Source organism: Dermacentor silvarum, chromosome 2 (genome assembly GCF_013339745.2).
Source record: "Dermacentor silvarum isolate Dsil-2018 chromosome 2, BIME_Dsil_1.4, whole genome shotgun sequence".
In the NCBI taxonomy this organism is placed as follows: domain Eukaryota; kingdom Metazoa; phylum Arthropoda; class Arachnida; order Ixodida; family Ixodidae; genus Dermacentor; species Dermacentor silvarum.
The window spans coordinates 155,217,074-155,223,397 of NC_051155.1; positions in this window are offsets into that span (position 1 = coordinate 155,217,074).

Below are 6,324 nucleotides of genomic sequence, written 5' to 3' on the forward strand. Positions count from 1 at the left end.
CGAGGGGGTCGAAGGAACGAACAAGTCTCCAGGAAGCCGCAGGGGTGCGCCGTAGACGAGTTCGGCCGCTGAACAGCCAAGCTCACGACGAAGGACGGCACGTAAGCCGAGAAGCACCATAGGAAGGTGGTCGACCCAGTGGTTGCGATCAAGGCGCGCAGTGAGGGCAGCCTTGAGCTGGCGATGGAGCCGCTCAACGATGCCGTTGGCACAGGGATGGTATGCAGTGGTACGGCAGTGCTTAGTGCCAAGCAGGCGGCTGAGCGAAGTGAAGAGTGTGCAGTCAAATTGCCGGCCGCGATCAGTTGTCACAATAGTGGGGCAGCCGAAGCGGGAAACTCATGCTGAAACGAAGGTTTTGGCGACCGTTTCCGCAGTGATGTCCGGAATGGGCACGGCTTCGGGCCAACATGTGAATCGGTCGATCATTGTTAGAATGTAGCGGCAGTCGTGAGAGTGAGGAAGTGGTCCAACCAAATTCAAGATGGACGTGGTCAAAGCGGCAGCCAGGGGGCAAGAACGACTGCTGTGGGAGTCGTTCGTGTGGCGGGTCACTTTGGTGGTCTGGCATGCGAGGCACGAGCGTGCCCACTGGCGAACGTCGGTGTTAATGCTTGGCCAGACATACCGCTGTGTAACGAGGCGCTGCGTGGCTCGGATGCTGGGATGACAGATGTCATGAAGTGATTGGAACACCGCACGACGGAAGGCAGCCGGAACGAAGGGTCGAGGTGCCGCCGCTGACATGTCGCACCAGAGGGAACCAGGCACAAACGGGTGAGGAACGAGTTGTAGACGGAGGGAACGGGGATGGTCACGCAGCGCTTGCAACTCAGGGTCTGCCATCTGCGCACGAGCTAGACCTTCCCAATCCACCGTCGATGTAGAAGTGCCAAGGGAGGTGATGCGTGAAAGTGCATCAGCTGCCTCGTTGTCGGTGCCTTTGACGTGCCGGATATCCGTTGTGAACTCCGATATATAAGCCAGTTGACGAAGTTCACGTGCGACATACTTGGAAGAGTTTGTACGGAAGACATACACGAGACGCTTATGATCCGTGAGAACATAAAATGGCTGGCCCTCCAAGAAGTGTCGGAAGTGCTGGATGGTGGTGTAGATGGCGAGCAGCTCGCGGCCAAAAACTGCTGTATATAGCGAGTCTCGGCAGGTTGGAGCTTTCGAGAGAAAAAACCCAGTGGGCGCCACTCGAAGTTGATTTTCTGCTGGAGAACAGCGCCGATGGCCACACTGGAAGCATCCACCATGATGCGGGTTGGTACGTTAGTTCTCGGGTGGATGAGAATTACCGCATCGGCGACGGCTTGTTTAGCAGCCCTGAAGGCAGCTTCAGCTGCGGGAGACCAGGAAATTGCGGATGAGGAGCCCTTGGTCGTGCGAAGAAGGTCAGTCAGTGGCTGTAGAAGCTCAGCGCAGTGTGGAATAAAACGTCGGGAGAAATTCACTAGGCCGAGGAACTCACGCAGCTGGCGTAGGGTAGTGGGTGCTGGGAAGTCATTCACGGCCTGGACGTGAGAGGGCAAAGGACGAATTCCCAGCGCCGAGATGTGGTGTCCCAGGAACTCGAGCTCGGAAGACCCAAATACGCATTTCCGGGGGTTTACAACCAGGCCAAATTGTTGAAGGCGTTGAAAGAGTTCCCGGAGGTGACGCTCGTGAGGTGTCTCCGGTTGGCAACCTGGATCACGTGACGTGTACGTCATGGACCCCTATAAATACGACTGTGGAGAGCACAATAAACGTTCGATTTTCTACAGTCACCATGTAGTTGTTTATTGGCTAGACGCGACGTATCAGTGGCGACGAGGAAGAAGCGAACGCAGCGGCTTCACAACGCAAGGAAAGCAAGGATGAGCCTCGGAAAACCACCCGTGTTCGATGGAATCGAGACTAAATGGACGACCTTCAAGATTCGACTCGAGGCATACCTGGAAGCGCAAGAGATAGCAGACGAGACGAAGCGACGCGCCATCTTGATATCTTCGTTGCCCGACGCGGCGGTAAGAGTTATTCAAGGACGATGTCACCCAAGGCAAGTCAATAACCTTACCTACCAAGAAGCCATTGGATATTTGCAGGATTATTATGCGCCGGAAGTCAATGAGATAGCCGCAAGTTACGCATTTTTTATGCGAACGCAGCAACCAGGCGAAACAGTACAAGGCTTCATCGCAGAGATTCGGCGTCTGGCCGAACAGTGCAATTTTGGAATCTCCCTGCAGCGTATGCTTCGGGATCGAATCGTTTGCGGCGTTACAGATGAAGATGTCCGGCGGCATTTACTCACCAGACGTAATTTGACTTTGTCGGAGGCAGAAGACTTCGTCATTTCGGCACAGAACGCGAGCGAGAACGCAAGAAACATGCACGCCTCGGAACAGGGGGTGGTCCATTATACGAGAACGCCGTCTAGAGAAGGAAGATTTCAGCAGCGTCTTCAAAAGTGCCAGAGATGCGGAAGCGACACACATTCCGAAGAAGCGTGTTTTCATCAACAAACCATATGTCGGAAGTGTGGTCGACGTGGACATATCGCCCGGGTGTGCCGTTCTGGAATACGAGGTAAGCCTCGCGGTACCTACCCCATGTTGGCGGATGCCGATGACCGCTCAACCGACCACGAAACACTTTATACTCTCGTGGCACATCAAGACAGCAACAGAGACATGGTGAGTCCTGTTGTTAAGGAAATCGTTTGGAATGGGGTACCACTTCGCATGATCGTGGATACCGGATCGCCAGTTAGCGTCGTCTCCACATCGGTGTTTCGGCAGCATCGCCGTCATTGGCCGCCATTAACGAACACGACTGTTCGATTATCATGTTTTTTGGGAGAGCTCCCCGTAGCGGGTCAAGTACGCATGACTGCATCATGTGATGGACAGACGGTAGTCGGATCTTTAGTCGTCGTCGACATCCCCGGCCCGTCACTTTGTGGAAGAGACATTATAAAAGCCTTCAATCAATCTGGGATAGCGATGCTCAAACCCAACCAGGTATCTATGATTCAAACACAACCGGATAAAGCTCTGCAGAATTTACTGGATGAATTCAGCGATGTCTTTGCCCCTGGACTTGGGAAATTCACCGGCCCACCCGTGAAATTCCAACTCAAAGTGCAAGCAACTCCTCGTTTCTGTAAGGCTCGTTCCCTGCCTTATGCCTTGGTGGACAAAGTTTCGGAGGCGTTGGACCGAATGGTAGCAGATGGCATCTTATCACCAGTAACGACTGCGGAATGGGCCACACCGGTCGTGCCTGTTGTGAAACCGGATGGATCTATCCGCGTTTGTGGAGATTTCCGTCTCACTGTGAACACAGCTACGGTTACTGAACAATATCCCCTTCCACGGGTAGAAGACATTTTCGCACGGCTAAACGGCGGCGAAGTGTTCACCACTCTCGACTTGACATCAAGCGTACAATCAACTACCCTTGGACGACAAGGCCAAGGAATTGACTGTGCTCAACACCCACAAGGGCCTATTCTGCTTCAACAGACTTCCGTTTGGAGTAGTTCAGCGCCAGCCATCTTTCAAAGACGAATGGACTTGCTCTTCAGGGATCTGCCAGGTGTCCAAGTTTACCTTGACGACATCATCATAGCGGAGAAGAAAAATGACCTCACACTACTCCGAAAAGTGCTTCAGCGGTTACGAGATAATGGATTTAGACTGAACCGCAACAAATGCCGATTTCGACAAAAAGAAGTAACCTTTCTGAGTCACCGCGTGGATGCTTCTGGCCTCAAGCCCAAGGATGACAACATAGCAGCTGTCGTAAGGGCCCCGACGCCGACTTCGGTGACTGGAACTCAAGGCATTTCTAGGCCTGATTAATTACTATGCCAAGTTTTTGCCTAATTTGTCGACTCACCTGGCTCCACTGTACGACTTGCTGAAGAAGGGTGCCACATGGGATTGGCGGGACAAACAAGAGACGGCCTTCAAGCACGTCAAAGGAGCAATTCAAACTTCGACGTTTCTAGCCCACTTCGACCCGAAAAAACCATTGAGGTTGGAGTGTGACGCATCAGCAGTAGGAGTTGGCGCGGTTCTCTCTCACCGTGTAAATGGAATTGACTACCCCATCGGATTCCGTTCCAGGACGTTAAATCAAGCAGAACGAAACTACTCCACTGGAAAAGGAAGCGTTGGCACTTGTGTTTGGGGTGACCAGGTTTAAAGACTATTTGTACGGAAACCAATTTGTCTTGGTGACGGATCATAAACCGCTCACGGGTATCTTCAATCCGAACAAAGCCATTCCGCCCATGGCGGCAGCCAGGATACAAAGATGGGCCCTCTTGCTGGACAATTATCAGTACGTCTTAGAGTACCGAAAGGGTGCAGACAACGTCAATGCTGATGCACTGAGCCGACTGCCACTCCAGACCAGTGAAGAGTCTCAGGGCCTACAAGAAAACCCGGAGTATGTGCTGTACACAGACTTTCTAACAAGCAAAGCTATCACAGCACGGGACCTTGTACAGCTGACGGACTTGGATCCTACTTTGCAACAGGTCAAACAGTGGATTGTGCAAGGTTGGCCGAATTTCTTAGGGGAGCATCAACAGCGATACCGTCCCTATTTCAACAAGAGACAAGAACTGACGATCACGCAGGATTTGATTTTCTGGGGACATCGAATCGTCATACCTACTGCTGCAATTAAAGCTGTCTTAAATGTGTTACACGATAATCACTCGGGCATGGCAGCTATGAAAAAGACAGCAAGATCCTTGTTCTGGTTTCCAAACGTGGATGCAGAAATTGAACGCCTAGTAAGAGCCTGTACCGTCTGTATAGAAGCCGCACCGATGCCTCCACGACATACGCCAGTACCATGGCCAGTCTCGAACGAAAGATGGAGCCACCTGCATCTAGATTTCGCAGGACCAGTGGACGGGCACATGATATTAGTCGCAGTAGACTCAACAACTAAATGGATTGAAGCACTGCCTATGAAGTCAGCCACGTCAGAAACCACTGTGGACGCCCTACGAGTCATCTTTGCAAGGTTCGGTTTACCCAGAACCGTAGTAACCGACAATGGGACACAATTTACCAGTGCATTTTTCCGGGACTTCATGGATAGGAATCAAATACAGCACCTCACCACGGCTCCATACCATCCCCAGTCCAACGGTTTGGCAGAAAGGGCAGTCCGCACAGTCAAGGACGGATTAAAGAAGATGAGACAGGGAAAATTACAGACCAGACTCTCCAGATTCTTATGCAGCTACCGTCGAACCCCTCTCAAAGAAGGCAAGTCTCCGGCTGAGTTACTGCTGGGATACCAAATAAGAACGAAGATAGACTGCATCACGCCGAACCAGCAAACAAGAAACGCAGAGCGCCAGGAGAACACCAAACAAAATTGGCAACAGGGTCCACGGGTCTGGACTCGAAGCTGGACGAGATCCAAATGGATACCAGCCACAGTGAGGGAACAACAGGGAGCAAGAATGGTCACCGTTGACACGCAGCAAGGGGTTCAACGAAGGCATTTTGACCAAGTGCGAAGACGAGAACTACCACTGCAGGATCTACCGAAAGAGCGAAATCCACAGACAAACTTCAACATGCCAGGAGATTTTGAGCAAGGGCGAAGACGAGAACTACCACTGCAGGATCAACCGACAGAACAAGATTCACCGACAAACTTTAACACGATGCCAGGACCGTCAAGGCTGGATATACCAAGCCAAAGTATACCGGCGCATCAAGCCCCTGATCCAGAGACTTCACTCCGAAGGTCTACCCGCCAACGCAGAGCCCCTGTCCGCCTCAATCTGTAGGGGGAAGATAATGAGGTGTCTCCGGCTGGCAACCTGGATCACGTGACGTGTACGTCATGGACCTCTATAAATACGACTGTGGAAAGCACAATAAACGTTCCATTTTCTACAGTCACCATGTAGTTGTTTATTGGCTAGACGCGACGTATCAGCATAGAGCAACATACTACGTAAAGAGCGAGAACTCCCGTAGGGCCTTGCGGCCCAGCTACTGCACTGCTACCAGCGTGACCAGCGGCTGGTCAGACCGTCAATTTTGTCTTCCGAGATTCGGGACGCCTGGTTTGGCTCTGTTTTGGTATCGGCTTTGACAGCAGCGCTTTTCAATATGATTTACCTAGCTGTTTAAGTGTTCAACTACGTTGTCTTTAGTGAAGCTCCGGTGTTGTGTTTCTGGCATAAACAGGCGTATAAACTAGCAGATCGCAATCTTTTTACTAAACAAAAACAACCAAGGTTGTCGATGTACCATGCAAAACGGAATTCGCTCATGCGCACAGCATAAA